Raw genomic sequence first — 19,027 nt, 5'->3', positions numbered from 1 at the left:
AATATATTTGGATACACAGTTTAGCGACGGAAATTGCGTGAGTCGTGCTTGGCGGTGTGCAATCGTGGTGCAGCTTCGATCAAATGACCGAGGGTTCACTTCGGTTGTGCGGCGCACCGGAAGGCTGCCTTGAAGCTGGTAGTTCCCGTGCCGTGCTGAATGATGCTGTGCTGCTTACAAATTGTTCCGGCGTAGAAGTGCACTTTCACGGAGCACAGGTGTGCGGCGCACCGAAGAGCTGCCTTCAAGCTGGTAGTTCCTGTGCCATGCTTTAGGTGATGCTGTGCTGCTTCCGAAATTGTTCCGGCGCAGACGTGCACTTTCACGGAGCACAGGTGTTGCAGTTGGCATTGATCCCGCTGGTCTGTCGCACGTTTCGTCAACACAAACGTTTCATCCACACTCGTTACGCGAATTGCAAGCTGTCCGGACATTTCACCGAGCGTGTTACGTACCCAGCTCACGCCGCTTTGTGGCAACAGTCTGCAGTGGCTCATTACCAGAAAGGTGGTCCCACATCCATTTCAGTTCAGTTCGTCCACGGCAGTCGCCAAACCCCGAAGGAGAGGATTTATTCGGACAGAATGCCACTAAAGCAATGCAGCTTCTTCAGTGGTCAGGATAGATTCTCTTCTGCTAGTTTTGTTATACTGTCACGGATCCTTGTTCCAGTCCTACCTTCTATCAATATTCACTATTCTGGGACACTGCAGGTCATGCTCAGCTGTAATCGTGTGTTCAGGTGGAGGTGCTGGGCACTTTACCCGTAGCCCTTTACTCTGTGTGAACCCGGCGGCTCTTCAGCCGAGTTACCCGATAATGGGACACGGCTGGCGCACTATTCTGCGTCTTATACCCCTGTCGAGCCGTAGGCAAAGTCCTGACCCGAGCCTGGCAGAACAACCGCAAGACGACCGAGTACCACAAGGAGTAACCTCGGAAATACACCATGAAGCACCTGAAATCCGAGCCAGTTGCTGCAACCAGGAAAAACCACCGGAATTCGGTCTCCTGTCAGAAAATCCGAAGCTGACTAAGCCAACAATGACAAACCTGTAGCAGCAAACCGTGCCCCCTCCCACCATTGTTTGCATGCCCGTCGCAAATCACACTCCGACGCTTTTTCACGCAAGCTGTATGAAGACGTCAAGGACTGGATTGAACAATATGACAGTGTCGCCCGCCACATTGGGTGGACAGACAACCAGCTCCTGCAGAACCTATACTTCTCGTGGAAGCAACTGCCGGCGCTGGTCTGAGAACCATGGATCCTCCTTAACGTCATGGGAAGTTTGCAAGATCAAGCTGAAGCGCGCATCCGTCAGCCAACATCAACGAAAGAGAGCCGCATTCTTGATTCTGTCCAGGACACTGCCCCAATGAGAGCGCCACCGCACTCGTGGAGGATGTTTTGCGCTTGATCGAGCGCCCACGCCCACGCCCACGCCGACCTTGATGCTACAGAAGACAAGAACCTAAGAATCCCATGCGCCTCACGTGAGGGACAACACCTTCGGCAGCCTTGTCCGCAACCCCCCAACAACAGTCGAAGTGTTCATATCACTGAGGCTTCCAACATAGAATGTGCACTGCATGCCCGAGCCTGCCACTATGAACAACTTCCCGGCGTCTCGACACTCGAGTTGTCCAGCTACTACTTCGACGCCAGCCTCCCAGGCATCCACGACATCACCCATGACGTTGTCTGGGAGGAGATCAGGAAGCTACTTCCTGCCATCAGTTGCCCGGCTTTTATTTTGATTGCCGAGATTGTTTCGGAACAAGTTCGACAGGTATTTCAACCGAGACTTCTGCGAGCGAAGCGGCATCTGACAAACCAAGGGCAACTTACACCACAATGGCACGACGACCGCCACCGGCTGCCCCTTAGTATTCAATGCCAATTCAATGAGACACTCTAACGCCGAAGCATTCCCGACATTGTGTGTAGGACTGTGCTCAACAAAGTACACCGAGGAAAACGTAGGTGATGCGAATGTGTGACCGAAAACCACTTTGCTACCACTGCATGAAGCCGACCATGTCTACCAAAGCAGCTCGTACCAATGAATTGGTCGGCGAAGGTTCGTGCCAAACGACCCTCAATTACGTCTCGAGGAGCGACCACGGGAGATTAAGGATTACCTTCGGCGACCTTTGTCCCTGATGCCGAAGGTGCTGAATCGAAGATTCTGAATCCCTGATTACCCCAAAGCTCCTCATGTCCATCACCTCAACAAGAGGTAAGCACGACAAAGCAGGTGAGCGGCGATGCAGTGACAGTGAATTTGGTGTCGGTTGTCGTCCAAGGACAATACCTAAAAATTTGCTGACACCAATTTTCTGTGTCCACTCCACGAAGCACACAATTTCCAACTTTGAGGGAGAATGCCCCTGAGTGACTTGAAGGAATAGAATGATTGGTTGCTCTCAAAAGTGAACTGCAAGCATCACCAGACTTGGATAGCAAACAAAAATTGTTGCCAGCTTTCAAGTCAACGATACAGCAAAAGGCACAGCCACGTAAGCAATACATGCCCGAGCTTGCTACATTAATGCCGAAAACTACCAGGAAAATTTTCGGATTAGAAGCCAGCCCTGCAGCTTCAGTGCACATGACGTATGATTACAAGACAGCATCAGTCGGTCAAAGTTCCCACTCGACCAAACTGAACACCGACGTGCCAGGAGCGTCATCCGACAACAAGGTCCACATGTACTATGACTGAACGCCTGACACGAGACTGTCGCAGAAAGAACTCGTTATGGAACCATTTACTAAGAATCAATAATTATGTAATCAAGTGGAAATAAACATATTTGATACACTAACCAGATAAACATATTTCCGCTTGCCTTCATGCCTTGAGAGTCTACACACCAAGAATTGTGTCCATTGCACGCTCTGGACCTTACGAGGACACTCGCTTCTCTGACCCTTCAATATTAATTAAGGGGTCATACCAGACTGGCAGACTTCATGCAAGGGGCTGCACTCGTTCAACCTTTCCTGAACATGTGGCGCATCCGAAAACCAACTCCAGTGATGTGAAAATGTTATTTATTAATTTATTCCTTCCAGGGGCCTTCGTAGGCATTGCAGAGAGGATACTTAAAACTACACACATGATAATAGCATTAAAGCACACTGCTGTAACTTGTTAATTGGAAAAACAAACACACCTCTGAGCATATAGTTTAATAGTATGTGTTGATGCATTGTGATATAGCATGACACTTCCTATATGTATGACACAATAGACCCTTTGCAGAACCTTATCAAGCAACACAACCGTCACCATTTTTTTCGGCGCAAAGCACACGAATGGGCCCCAGTTCACGTCGAACGCCAATGCAGCATTCGAGTCCAATAGGTGCTGAGCCGAATTCACAGGGATGGCGGACATAACATTCTTGTCGAACAAATACCCAAAGTATGAAAGCCTGGGGTAATTACAGTAGTAGCTACTGTAATTTGTTTCATCAGAATTTGGCAGACGGCAAAGGCTACGGTCTCGGTGAGTCAATACACACATTGGAGAGAGGCACATGACAGCATATCACCAGAGTGCTCGTCTGCACAGATTTGTCACACACCTTCGCTCCGTCTCTCTGATTGGCTCGAGGGGGCTGTGGCGGTTGGCCTTTTCCAAGTTACGGTGATGCGAAGTATAGACAGCCCACACTTTTAAAAAGAGTCTATTGAAGAGACCGAAAAGAATGGTAGTCAACATTTTTCAACAAGACTGCTCTCCAGGCAAGGGATGAACACAAATATGAATCATCTTATCCAGGTAATTAGAACAATTAAATAATTGACCGACTAATACAATGCACTCTTGATGGAAAAGAGTATAGCTGCAATAAATCCTACAAAACAGAAAAAATGCGCAGTTAATCTATGCATGCACCAAAACAGTTGTTCTTATAGCAAGTCGAATAGCTTTGAAGCAGGTGCCTGCAACGATTTATTCTTCCCCATACTCAATAAAACGCCAACCTCCTAGCTGAAAATAAGGGTGCACTTCGCACTCACACACACACACAAAAAAAAGGAAGAAAAGCGATCGAATGTAGAATCGTGGATTAGCACAAAAGGTTAAAATCGCAGGAGCTTCCTCGCTAAAAGTTGCTATGGTTGTTCGGTGACGGAGGGCTGAAACAACTTCCCTTAGGCTCTAACGCGACGTATACATTTCGCGTAGATTCTCAGATATTTCAACATTCAAACAAAGCTAAGAGAATGCGAAAATTTCATGTTAAAAGCACTCTTTTCTATCGATCCTCGGACACATCCCGGAATCCAAGCACCGGTACGGCGATGCAGAGCTGATGTTGTCTCACAGGCGTTAATATCCAGATGATCCAGAGCGATCTTGCGCAAAAACGGTATAAAGTCTCATTCCTCCATATTTTCACGTTATACCTGCGTCAGCGAGCACGAAGAAGCCCGCAGTCGTCGGAAAGCAGCTGCACATCACGGCTACCGCGCACCGAACAAACCCGCATCCGCCAGCTTTGGGCGCTGCCATCTTACCTGTGACGTCACGGCTCTTGGGAGGTCACGTGACGAGTGGTCACATTTGCGTAAAATATGGCGGCAACCGGGGGGGTGCCACTTCCGAACTTCCGGTTTATCACTCTAAGCCCCTCTACCTCGTTGATGTTCGTGCGGAAAGACGTTTTCACCAATTTTCAATGGACGTTTTGCAGAAATACGGGATCGAGAGTAAATGGATCTGTCACCCTTTCTCTCTTCGTGCTGGCCGAGAGGAGAGGAACGAAGGCTTCTTTGTATTTATCTCAGGGCGAAAGATAATCGTAAAGATAAACAAAAGTGGTTTAGAGGGAGCTTGATCTAGGTCACCTCGACACAATAGTCAATTCACTTGCTGAGTCAGTGCCCACAAACATGGCCGCCACACGATGAAGCAACGCTTTTATTCGAGAGCTCTGTAAAAATAAAAGAAGGCAAAGCAAACTCGCCAATCGGATAACCACTTTTGCCTTCAGCGGTCATGCTTGTGTGTAGTGTAAAATTATCGCCCTCCTAACGTTAATATTAGAGGAGGAAACTTTGAACTCCGTAGCAATAATTTGTCGCTAATTATTTAATTAAATAATTTAGCTATGACTATTACATTGCTTCCTCAAATGCCCAAGAACAGTGGAAAGATGTTTGCGTAGCAACTTTTGATTATTTTTTTATACGTTGCTTTTAATAAATTAAAAACTCTTCTCCTGCCCTTCAAGATGGCCGCGGTGCGACCGCAGCCTTAATGGATGCTACGCGCATGGAAACACCAGGGCTTGCACATTTGAATTTTGACACCATCATACTACAACCGGGCTAACGCACAGATTGAACAGGAGTGCTCAGCGTTGTGCATGGCTAGGTTGGGACTCGTGCTCAGTCACTGCGCGGACGTCAGGGTCAGGCTCAGTCGCTAAGTTGGTAACGTCGGAGTGTGGTGACTTCCATTAATAAAGAGGGGACAGTTAACAGGCTTTCATTAGAGCATAGGTGGTGTTTGCTCGACGCGCTATCTATAGACCTTTCCAATAAACGCCGTCTGCGAGCTGCCATTTTTCTTTGCTGGGCTGTGGAACGCCTTCTGAGCACGCGCAATAGCTCCCTTTGCGAAATATCGTACGCTGCGCCTGCGTCCACAGCCCAGTGACTCGGCATTTTTCGCCCGGGTGATAAGCGATGGAAAGGTGTATACTCTGTATCACTAAAGCCGTGCAGTGACGCCAAAGCTACAGCCTCGTATGCCAACCAGAAAATCAAACGGCACTCTGCACTATCACTCTGCGGCGCATGAGTCCGCGTTGGCGGTGTTCGCTCACATGAGCAAAAAGCAGACGATGTTCGATCTTCTGATTCGCTTACGACGGCTGTAACTTTGGCTGTATTGCGCGGGTTTAGTGAGGCGGAGTACAGTTATATAACAGCTGAATTATGGAACTGATAGCGCATGCACGATATTTTTGATGGCCGTTAATTTCTTGTCGCTTCCCTCTTGACCAATCTTTGCTGAGTTGGCGTTGTTATCGACGATGAGTTTAGATTACGCTGGCAGCTTTCCGGCACAAAAGGCTGGAGCGATCACGGCTAATGCAATCGGGTCTTCAATGCTTGTGCGTTCGGAGACAAGGTCGCGGGACAAGATCCGGACTTCAGTGAATATTTATGAAGCGGTATGAAGGCATAACTAGTTTGTACCCATGAGCTATGCTAAAAATATTACTTTCCTTAGAACAAAGAGTTCGAGCACTTTGTATTCCCATTGACAGAAATTGACAATTCCGACGTTTTTTTTTGTTTTTTTTTCTTTGTGTCATGTTTGAGAAAATGTCTAATCCATAAATTACGCTGGCGCATTCGCAGTCAATACACTCCACAATAGAGACAACCTCCATCGGTTTAACTATTTAACTAGCATTTTGATTAATGCCTCCGCAATTAGAGTCGAAATTGTCGTTGACTGAGTCATTGTAGGGAATCCGGGTGGAGAGCCGGCTGAAAAAAATAGATCAGCCGCTGGAATGCCGTTCGCATAGACATAATCTTATTGCGGCTGGGAGTTTTTTTCTGTTTAGATACGATAGGCGCCTTTAAACCCACGTACTCGCTGTGTGTGTATCGTCCCTAATTTTTTCCCCAGTCTCGGGGTTTTGTCTAAACTGTTACTTGCTTAGTTTCATTATATTGCTCGCGATTACAGCGTAGTTACTTTACTACTGCTCTGATATTTATATAGTGAAATATCTTGAATTTTAATGAATAAATGCCTAATTTACAACTCTGTATTGATCTTCTATTCCAAAAAAAAAATAGCTACTTCCAGTAGTTACATGTCAAATGAAGATTGGTTAGGCATGCGCCCTTCTTTCGAGATATGTTTTTCGAGGTTATATATGTTTGCTCAACGTATTAACATAAATATATATATTCTTTTACGTTGTGTTGTCGCACGCGGTTCCAGTATTTGTGGTACAATATTAAAATTTGCGGAGTAGCAACACCTAAAAAGACAGACATAGAATTTTTACATATACCTTCATGCTGGCAGTAATCCAGGCACAGATTAAGCAAGAATGAATACAGTCGTGCATGTAACATAGTACGCTGGATGGGATACATAAGATCTAATGGAAAGGAGAACGACCTAGATGGGGCGCTTTCTCGAGTTTGTTGTCCATCTGTGTTTGTTTTGAGATAAGTCGTAGTACAAAATGCATTTACTGTTTCCCTGTAGTAGTAGTAGTACAATATGTATGTATCGCTTCTCAGAAAACGATTCATGTCATCTTTTCTTGGTTAACGCCATATGGGGTGAAAGGAAAGGAAGGGGGAGGGAAAAAGGTAACAACATATGCTTCGCCAGCCCTCATAGACGGAAAAACTCTAATAGATTCAACTATGTGTTTTCTATGAGAGCTTCCCATATTCGGGAGGGCCCATCCTTCGTGTGATGTGAACCTCGTTTCCTCTTCGGGAGAGCTTATGCCACGCTTCGCGATATCGCGAGTCCCCGGCCCAGTCCCTTACGAAGTGCGAACATATCGCCAGGGCCCTACAGTGTTCAATGTTGGGGGCGATTCGTAGGTCGTCTGGGTCCGTAGGTCTGCAAAACCTTGTCTGCCAGAAAAGAGTGATTATAGGTGATAGCTGTCTTGGTCTGATGCCGCCTGAGAATCACCTGTTCCCACCGGCTCTAGCCCGGTGAAATTGGGTGAGAATCTGGTGGGAGGAGGGAGATTAGCCTGAGTTTGCAGGCTAACAGATCATCTCTCTATGCCTCGTCTGAGACCGCGCTATGCCGGGCCTATCTTCTCGCGGTTCGAGGAACCGCGAGTGAGTGGGTACATCCGTACTGCTGCGCAATCGCGGTGTTGTTCAACCTTTTGTTTCCCGGATTGCCCTCGTCACCCGAGATCCAGTCTATGACGACTCGGTTATTTCACGAAGCTTCGAATTTGAAGTGTGACGCCGGCCTGCCAATAGAAAAGTGTGCATTTTCTGAAGGCTTCTGGCGAATCGGTGCACATGAGTGATTTGGGTCGCTGGTGACTGTTTGTGGCTTCCCTGGCCACCTGTAATATGGCCAGCCGCTTTGCCATCTACTGGATGCTCGCCTTGTGTGTTTCTTCTCTCCTCGTTTGACCGCGGGTAGGATGGTCCCGACTCTCAAGGGATGCACGTTCAGGCTCGTTTGTGTCCGCGTCGGTTTAAGGGACGTCAGCGTCATCTTTGACTTGATGAAGCTTCTTTATGTGATCCTCGCTACTGTAATGGCGCTCCTTTCTCTGGTCTTTGCCTTGGTTCGTGGAGATCGGCTTGCTTGTAGAGACGTCCCTCGTTTTCCATGGCGACTGTTGCGTCACCACGATTGTCCTTTTCAATTTTACGCAGGATAAGAACAATGGTTGCGGTACACACAACAAAAAAAATTAAAACCACATTCCACTGTGTGGGCTCGAGCTCGTCGCTCCAACCCCTATTTTGGTCACGCCAGAACTTGGACACAAATTTATTTCCTACGCTTCGCGCATCGTGAATAATCGCCTTGGGCTTCTCGGACCAATAATAAACAAGCAATTTTTGTTTGTTGCCCCCACGCATGAAGCAGCGTGGCTGTTCGATCTTGTCTCCACGACATTTTGGTTGCACGTCAAAATACCCCTAGGTTTTCTGAATAAATCATCAATCCTTCGCTGGGTTGTGCTATACTTAGTTTCACCTTCAGTCCGAGCGCAGTGGATGCTACGCGCCGTCCCAGCCAATCCAGCGCCGGGGCAGTATCGCGTGATCTTGAGCTCCGCGTGTCGCTCCGCCCAACCACAAGGTCACGTGATACTCTCCCGGCGCTGGATTGGCTGGGTAGGCTCGTAGCGTCCGCTGCGCTCGGACTGAAGGTGAAACGAAGTATAGATGCTCTGCGTTGATTTGGCATGTAAACACAAAAGAATAAGGTTCTTTAAAACAGGGCCGGCTTGCTCGAACTAAGGCACCCTAGCTCGAACCATTGTCTGAGATGGGACTGTCTGAAAGAAAGCACTGCCAAAGCTAGCGCATGAGCGGAGTGGCGCGTGAAGTCGCGTCTCAAATGCTCACGCGCCCCGTGTTTGGCAGGCTTTCTTTCCTTCACACGGTCTCATCTCAGACGCTGGTTCGAGCAAGCCGGCCCTGATGTTTCAAGGCACATTTATTGGTTTTTCCTCGTCAACACTCCTAAGCTGACAGTGTGGTGGAAGCTACGTACTTGCTGGACCAGTCACCTGTCGTTCTTGCCACACGTGATCACACTCTGGGTAAAGCGATAACAGGCAGTCGATTGATTCGTCCGATGAACATGTAGTTTACATCGCATTGTCAGCTTAGGGGTGAACCCGAGTGTAGGTAAAATGTCATAGACATTTATGCGCGCTCACAATCAACTGACGACTGGGTGTTGTTTTCCTATCACGCAACCAGCGGAGTGAACAAACTGGTACCCGGCACCACCGTGCGGGGATAGGATAAATGTATGCCCTTACTCAGTTTGTTTTGCTTTATTGCAGAAGGGCTGCGACGGTTTAAAAGAACACTTTCTTGCCGCGGAATAATGCCTTGTCGTCTTTCGGCGCGTCTTCATGTGAATAGAATCAGCTCCCAGTGTGTTTTAACGCCATAGCGTTAACGAGCTCGTGTTGCAGAAAAGCTGACGTCGGTGGCGTGACGCGAAAGCCCGGGATTGGTCGACAGGGTGATGACGTCACAGCCACATGACCCTGCGCGGAAATTTCAAACAACGCACAACGCTCACGTGAAACGTGACGTCACGCGTGGAATGAAAGTGATAAAAAGACTACATGTAATGCGAATTAAGGATCGCCGCATGTCTCAAATGATTTCACTTTATGAGGTAATTCATTTTCTACGAAGAAATATTTGAAGAATCTTAGGCGGGATTTGAACCCACGTCCTGTCGGTTGCGCGCCAGCACGCTACTCACTTAGCCACGTAAGGCAACTTGCACGGCTTGGGAACGAAGAGTGTTGTGTCATGAGAACTAGGTCGTTGTGTGACTCAAGAGCATGAGAAGCGAATGAGAAGGCGATGCGAATGGGCCCCGATAACGCAATCGCGTTCCACTCTTAAAGGCGAAGCTTAAGTGTCCTCCAAGTTTCTTTTTTTTTTTTTGCGTCATTGCCGTGCAACCTTAAGCAGAACGCGACATTCTACATGCTTTAAAAAGAAAAAGATAAAGATTAGTTTTGCGTTTTGGTGGAATGAGTTATCTGCAAACTAGCAAGGTCCCAGGCTCCAACGGGGCGTGTGTTTGTGAACTATACTTCGTTTCAGCTTCGGTCCGAGCGCGGCCGATGTTATGAGCTGAAGGGCCAATTAAACAGCGAAACAGGTACAACGTCATGGCGTGCTTTCTGCAGTTGATAGGACCAGCCGATATTCGCTGTGTCTCTGTGCGTGCTCCTCCGCCGGTTAGTTTTATCAAGCCCAAAGAGAACGACATGATGTTGCGCTTTTTACGCTGTCTGTTTGGCCCTTCGGCTCATAACATCGGCCGCGCTCGGAACGAAGCTGAAACCAAGTATAGTCTTCTTGCGCTGTGCTGGGCTTTCAAGAGCGGCGTGTCAGTCTTGTACCTGGTCTGACGTGCGAATAACGATTCGTAGCCTTGTTCGCCTGATAGACCCTCATTACAAATCGGACCGCCAGGCGTTCAGTTTTTCCACTGAACTATTCAAATTTTACACTGTGCATCGACATGCTTATACATCATATAAAGGGCAGTTTGACACTCTCGACATCCATTCCACGATGTTCTGTGCGTCTTGACAACACTCTTCGTCCAATTTCCCAATATATTCAAAATGGTGTTTTAAATCATGTGCGTGGAAGTTCCACTAGTAAAACAAATAGAATTGGCGAATTTTCTTAAAAACCATTTTGAATAGTGTTACTTACAGCCAGCGCCAACACAGATTGAAGGGGCACTAAAGTGAATTCTAGTTTGGAGTTGACGATGGATATTTTTTGTGAGCATCTTGCCAGAAGCACTGATTTCAATCATGCGTCTAGGACGGACTTTTATTCTCAAGTTCGTCGTCACAGCGGGAGAACATATCAAATGGGTTCAGCAATATAACATCAACCGTGATGCTGAACACAAGTAAGCTACTTTTCTAATATTGATTGAAAGGTCAAGGAGTTAACAGACATTTCGAAAAATTACCCAATCATCAAGAAGCATGTTGTGTTTGTAGGTACACGCGATCTGTATGCTGCCGTCTGGAGCGGTAATTTGAAACCAAAAGTTTTAAGCAAATGGCACGTTGCCCGCGCGTCCATCAGTGTGTGCACGTCAGAACGCACTGGTACACGTCACGTCAAATTACACTGTAGCATGCTCCTTGGGCTTGGATAATTTCGAAAAACATCTATACTTCGTTTCACGTTATCTGCGAGCGAAGCCAAAGGTACAAGTGCAAGCAGGCTGCCTTGAATAATGCTTGCAATCCACAGGCACACGTGCAAAACAGGAACACTCAGAGCGCTGGGCTCGCACTTCTAGCTTTGACTTCGCTCGCGCATAAGGCGATACGAAATATATTTGCAACTTGTGGACGGCCCTGAGACACACGACTGAGGTGTTTGAAGCATGGTAGGCTTAGGGTTCCTAGGTAGGATTTGCTTGCTTATTTTTTTCCGGCCTAAAAAGAACGCACGCGAAATATAAAAGCACCACGAGACAACGCGCCCTCGTGCCGCGATTGGTGGGCGCGTTGTCACGTGGTCGAGCGTCCGACACTTCTTCGCTAGAATAATCTAGTGTGGGTTCGCGTATAGTACCAGCTGAGGTGAATACAGCACTGACTCTACAATAGTAGGTAACACTTCCCCCCAAACCTCGCTTCTCCCACCGATAGGCTTCTACGCCTATGACGCGTGATGAAGCGTTTTCTTCCAAAATGCGGTCGCTAGGTAAAAAGATGAAAGGGTGTGAGGGGGAACGAGCTATAAGAAAGGAGGTTAAGATAGCGGTGAACCGACGCACCGGCGTTTCAGAGTCCGTTCAAGGTTGATACGCCACGTGGCGTGAAAGTCAGGAACTAGGCCGGCATGTCCCATAAAGCTGGCCATGCGCGGAAATTTTGGCATTGAGACTTTTGCTATGCTCACCGTCAAAAAGATATATATATATATATATATATATATATATTATGGTGAGTAGTCCCAAAATATTTTAGTAATGCCAAGCAACTATGCGATGTCTTTTGCTGATGCTGAAAACATAAATAACAAAACATAAAAATAAGACAATAAAACAATCAAACAATGTTGTCAAAAACATTGTGACCCCGTATGAAATCATGTCAAAATTTAGCATCTCTAATTTAACGCTTCTGCCTTCAACGATTCAAAGTTTCAGCCATTGAGCATGTGTTACCTGGATCACCTCAATTTCTGTCGCAGCAGCTAAAAATTCGTCAACCTCGGAATAGCTGAAAAAATTACCAAATCTCATTGCAGGTTTGGAACTCACAATGAACTCCTGTCCTGCAGTACAACTGTGGTAATTTTTGTGTGTGAATCACCTGTGGCATTCTTCATTGTGGTGAGTGTGTTTCTAAGCTCGCGAGTACGCTGATGAAGGTCAAGATAGGCGCGTCACTGAAGTAAAAGCCTTTTCAGGCATGCGACATCAGTGCTTGCTACGTCCAAACGTTTTGCACGTATGATAAAAAAAAAAATCTGTCATATATGTTCCTACGGTTTAAGTTGCCTCGCCACTTGAAAAACAAAACCTTAAAAATAATTTAAAATTACACTGGTAGAACCTTTTGGCCCTTTGTAAAATATGGAAGGAGATGAAGCACTTAAATGATTGATACAATTGCGCCTAATTATGAGAAAAGCGCAAAGAGGGCAAATGAGTTCCTGCGGTTTAAACATGTAGCAGCCGAGCTAGTGGTGCTTCCGCGACGATGAAAAAGAAGCATCTCGGCGCGAAAACACAGAACGAGACACCACGAGCTGGGAGATTCGGCGACCGAGCGGCCCGGCGGCTACATCGAGCGATGCCCAGGACAGTTTCATTTCTTTTGTAAATATTGTACATAAAAAGTACGTTCGGAGGTATATTCCTGGTTCCAACATAATTGGTGACCCGGACGTGATTCTGCCATGTCTACGGAGTCTGGTGAGCCTGCACACCCGGCAAGTGCCTCCCAAGCCAGCGCCTCCTTGGGAATCGCTGCTACCTCGGTCCTCACTTTACCGAAGTTTTGGGCTGAGGATCCAGCGCTCTGGTTCGTACAAGTGGAGAACAAATTCCGCTTGCACCGCATAACCTCCCAGACCCGGCAATACGAGCTCCTCGTTGACGCCCTCCCGCCGCAAGCCGCTACCGAGGTGCGGGACGTTTTACTTTCCCCAACCGGTGACACTCCTTACGAAGTTCTCAAAGAAGCCTTGGTCAGTCGTCTCGTCGCCTCTGAACAACGACGCCTTCAACAGCTCCTCAGCGCAGAAAAGCTAGGCGATCGTGGATCCACCCAGTTCTTGCGACACCTGCAACATGTTCTGGGCGACAAGGCGGCCTCCATCGACGCCGCCATCCTCCGTGAGCTATTTCTACAACGGCTGCCGGCTTCTGTTCGTGTCGGCCTAGTGGTAGCCCACAGGCTTCCGCTTGTACACTGTAAAAAAAAAACCGTAAGTTAACAGCCTTTTTCAAAACTGGAAAGCGCCGTGAGAGGCGCGCACGGACAAAACGCCGTAGAGGCGACATGACGGCTCGAGTCCGTAAATGTACGGCTTCACATATTTCTTAGTTCAGGTCTGTGTTCCCTTTTCTTTGAAGTAAAAACACATAACACACGCCACGTTTGCTCTAGAGATAGTTTTCTTGTTGGCAGATGTCTCATGTTACGTGCCATTCGTGCCAATGCTAAAATCTCTTTCGAACGGCGGAGGGAGACCCACCCAAAGGCCGGCGCACTCAGCTCGTGGACGACGACAACCGAGCAAGGAGCGCCGTCCATCACGTGATGTTTACTTCCCGGTCTGTATGCTCGCTCGCGCGTGAACCACCACGGGCGGGAAGGGCGGCAACACTCTTCGTCGTCGCCGGGATCATCTTTCACCATTCAACCGGACTAAGAAGGTAAGCCAGCTCATTTTCGCATGCGCCTTGCGAGATAACCGAAGTGCAGAAGGAATCAAAGACGCGTTACTTAACGCAATGGCGCGGGCTGAGTCAGAAAACGCGCCATATTTTTTGCTTTAGCTTCCGGACTCAGTTGCGCGAGGGAAACCTATCCACGCATCAGACTCGACTTGATGGACGTGTGCAGGCGCAGGGCTCATCGCCATGACTGTTTGGTTTGCTCTGGGCTGAGTGGGCTCTCCCGAACTCCTTCTGTTCGTACCTTTTGCTTTCGGGCACCGTCACCCTTTCGCTTTCGGGCGCGGTAAGAACCGGAGAAATCAGATTTTAACATGAAAGACTGAAGCGCGCTCATTGAATAATCATAATGAGCGCTGTCGCGTACTGAATTTAAGAGCATGTCGTGTTTTCTCTAGTTTATACACTGATGTTTAGGACAATTGCTGGGTCGCGTACCCCCCGCTTGATCGCTGCAGCCCGAGTGCGGCCACCGGACGGCAATCTTGCATGTTGAGAAAGCGCGCTTTTGGAGCGTTGCTGAGGCTGGTGGCAGCGTGCTGAAGACACGGTTTCTACTCGTTCGTCGTCATTCACCGAAGAAGTTCTTTAAAACTATGTAAGATATGAGACTTGCGAATGAAAACACGTGACAATGTTTACGGAAGCGCAGTGCAGCAGAAAAAAGGCACAACTCGTCGAAAGCAAGTTTCGCCGGTCTCGCGGCATGTTCAAAGCTTCCTTGGCACCCCGAAGCGCTGCGTCTCTATGCCTTCGCACGCTTGGATGCCGGTCAAGAATCGACACCGTGTGAATGTGTTTTGCGAGTGCAATGTGGCTGTAGCCGTATGTGCCTCTGGAGCAGCGGTTTACTTTACTCTGACGACTGTATTTGTAACTAAGTGGCGACGAAAGAAACGGGGAAAGTACTTCTTTTTTTTTTTTTTTTTTGCTAGACGGTTCAGAGAATATTGCGCACAACAGCTCCTCATCAGTGATCAGCGGTGTCTCATTATCAACCTACTTAATTTCACTTGACGTTTGAGCACGGCTCGAATAATTGTGATTGGTCAACAGACTGCACACGACCATATGGACCGTGCTTCAAAGATCTCCATTCTCGCCGTCTTGTACTTTTGCCTTCGAAAACCCTCCTTGCTCTACAGCATTGCTCTATTTGTGCTGCTATGTGATCTATTAGAGTAGATTTGGAACACAGCCATGGTTAATAGTGCATAAGAGCAACTGTACAGATTGCTTTCCCCCCTTTATTGATAGCAACTCGCCTGAACATCTGGATGCTCCAGAACTCTTTAGCCGATATAAGATGCAAAGGCATCTGTGCACGACACACCTTCAAAACATTTTCGCGGCACCAATTCTTGATCGGTATCCTAGCGTGCGAAGACACAGAGACTCAGCGCTTCGGCATGCCAAGGAAGCTTTGATCATGCCGCAAGACCGTCGAAACTTGCTTTCGACGAGTTGTGCCTTTCTCTTGCGGCACTGCGCTTCCGTAAAAATTCACACATGTTACTCGCTTATATTTGCCTACGTAAAAGCGACTATTAAAATATATGCTCAAGCAAAAAGTGGCCACTTTCCGAGAAGTGTGTCCAACCCTTAGTTTCCCTTTTGTAGTAGCTTCTCTTTGGCTGGAACGATTATTGATACCTTGCGTGTGGGGAAGAGCGGTGTCAATCATTCTTTCGGTGGCACCGATTACTTGAGAAACACTCGTATGCATGAATCTTCCTCCCATTATTTTCATTTTAGGGAAAAATGCTTGTTCTGACGTGTGGTTTATTCGCTATGTTTAAATAGTTTTGTTGCTTTGCAGTTGTCGAAGGTGGGACTGATTTAGTTATTGCATCAAGCTTTAAAGGCAATGAGGTCATTGCCAAAGTTCTGTGTTTTTGCTTTCTATCCCCATTTCCAACAGCATTCTTTTTGCTGTGAATAATTGTGTGTCATAATTGCAGTTATGATAGTTTTTATGACACTGTGAGGAACTGCGGGAATTCCTATAGTTCTTGCATCGCTTTTTACAATGTGATAAACCGTAATTTCTGCTCCAAAAGCTCAAATGGGGGGGACACGCTATCACAGCCGTGATGAAGCATTCACGCATCTTTTTGCCGCAGATTATACTTCTGAGCATCGCCAGCAGTGACGAGGCCCATATGCTGGACGAACTACAGGACGCCACGAAATTGATTGTTCTCGAGCCAACCACGGGAAAACAGTGGTTCCTGGGACCCATCTTGGTGGATTTCAAGTTGGGATCATTAGGAGCCTGCCAGCAGCACTGGTCTTCAGCTACGATGCCTCTACAGAAGCCGCTATCCAACGCCAGTCGTTCGAGGCACGCTACCACAGCCATGAAGGAACGCTCGGACATCTTTTTGCTGCAGGTTCGTTATTTGAATACTTCAACTTGCCGTCGTTCAAGCAACTATTGTCTGCTAGTGGTATCCTGCCCCGGTGCTTGGTTGTGCTGTTTTCGTTGCGTGTGGTCTTGGTTTCGGGACGTCATGTCCTTAAGTTTGCAGTGTGAAATAAATTAAATGAAATATGTGCTACAAAAGCCATGTTTTTGCTGCAGAAGCTGTTACAAGCAGTTCTTTTGTAAGCTTCAGCACTGATGATTCCATTTTGTCTGTTAATGCATGAAAACATTAGCCACTTGTGCTTTCTTGCCTTTGAGACATGCTCAGATAATTATATGGTTTGAAGTTGAACTGGGGGGGGGGGGGGGGGGGGTGCGGGGGCTTCATTGTTTACTTTTAGAATGTAACACGCATCTCCAATGTTCAACTCAACGAGCTTCCCGCAGCGTCCATCTGCATCACACTAGGCAAGCCTTTGTGCATCTTTTGGCATGCAGGATACAACACTACTTTATTTCAATTGTACGCTACTGCATTACCGTAAAATACCAGGCAAGCGCCCACTCATAATTTAGAGATAATCGCGAAAAAAATGGGGGAATGGGCGCTTGCCTGGTCATCAAATTTACATATAAATGTACTGTGCATATTTTCTCAGATCTTAGAAATTTGGATATCGGCACTTCATGTGGAATGGGCGGATGCATGGTATTCTACGGTAGCTAAGAGTTGCACTTGGAGTGTCGTTCGGTACAATGAAAATAGTTTTTCTTCATATGTTCACAAATCTAGCGTGCCAAGGCACAGAGACTCAGCGCTTCGGCATGCCAAGGAAGCTTTGATCATGCCGCAAGACCGTCGAAACTTGCTTTCGACGAGTTGTGCTTTTTTCTCTCGGCACTGCGCTTCCGTAAAAACTCACACATGTTCTCATTAGCAAGTATCCGGCTTACGCAGGGGTTTAAAAAAATGTTTCTGGCGAATGACGACGAACAAGTAGAAAATGTGTCTTCAGCACGCTGCGGCCAGCCTCGGCAACGCTCCAAAAACACAATTTTTCGACGTGCAACATTGCCGTCTGGTGGCCGCACTCGCTGAGCGGGGATGCGCGATTGAACAATTGTCATAGAGATCAGTGAGTTTATGTGTAAAAAAGGTTCTTGTCTATGGCAGTTTGTTTTGAGGTGGGCCAATAATCTCCACTAGAGGGTTGGATGGCGCATTGAGCGAACAGGTATAAAGCCACCGGAAGTAAGCAGCTTGTCCCGGAAATGAGCGCTTGACAGGCTTTCCCACTCTTACGAGCGGTGGTCGAAACAGTGTCCAAGGCGCTTGATTTGCTTTTGTTATAACAATACAGCCTGCTTGTCGCGTTCATGCAGGCCCGAGATGTCTTCTTGGAAGCCATTTCATGTCTGAGAATTTCGAGATTCTAGTTGATTAAGTGTACACTCCCCAAGTTCAAGTGCCTCATTCTCAAGATTGATTCCTCAAAAGGATTATTAAAACCCACGTAAAAATGCAAGAAAGCATGAATCAAAACATTCACTGAATCCATTATAAAACCCAGCAAACACTCGATTTCTGGGACAAGCATCGAACTTCCGATGGCTTCACTCGTGCCCGACTCCGAGCTAGGCTAAGCGCCTTCCAGGCCCCTATATTAGAGATCAGTGAGGTAGGCCTACCGCGCGAACGACGGTCGTGCGTGCATGACGTCGGTGGCACCACGGGTGGCACCACGGGTGGCACCACTGACGTCATAAGATGCTAGAGAGCCTCAAGTAAGATTGCATTCAACTTAAACCATGGAGTGTGTTTGCAATTTAATGGCAGCGTTAAAGATGGCGGATTATACAGTTTTCTGCGTGTAAAAAATGCTTAAACTATTGGAACAAAAATGGTGTCTATAGAAAAGTGTTATTTTATTCTTCACATAAAATCTTCAAGCATCTGTTTTTAACCGGATTTACGTTGAAAAACTACCCGTACTCCCGTAACCAACAGCAAAATTTTGCAATTTAATGGTGCCCATGAACACATGCCTTGATCTAGCAGTTGAACACACTTTTACTTGAGGCTCTTAATTAGATGCTGGCTGGAAGCAGATAACGACATGCCACCTGCTTCGGCCGCTATGATTCATTAAATACTTTCAGTAGATATGATGTATTACCGTTCGATAATAAATAGGACTAAGGTACACAAACCACTTCCGTCCCACGGTGAGCTTCCATAGACGAAAACAATTTTTTTCTTTCATAAAATTGAGGAACCCCAAGTTACTCGCTTATATTTGCCTATGTAAAAGCAACTATTAAAATATATGCTCAAGCAAAAAGTGGCCACTTTCCGAGAAGAGTGTCCAACCCTTAGTTTCCCTTTTGTAGTAGCTTCTCCTTGGCTGGAACGATTATTGATGCCTTGCGTGGGAGGAAGAGCAGAGTCAATCATTGGTTC

The sequence above is a fragment of the Ixodes scapularis genome, unplaced genomic scaffold, assembly GCF_016920785.2.
Source record: "Ixodes scapularis isolate PalLabHiFi unplaced genomic scaffold, ASM1692078v2 PGA_scaffold6__148_contigs__length_123643588, whole genome shotgun sequence".
NCBI classification, from domain to species: domain Eukaryota; kingdom Metazoa; phylum Arthropoda; class Arachnida; order Ixodida; family Ixodidae; genus Ixodes; species Ixodes scapularis.
Note: the sequence above shows the minus strand (reverse complement) of the source record.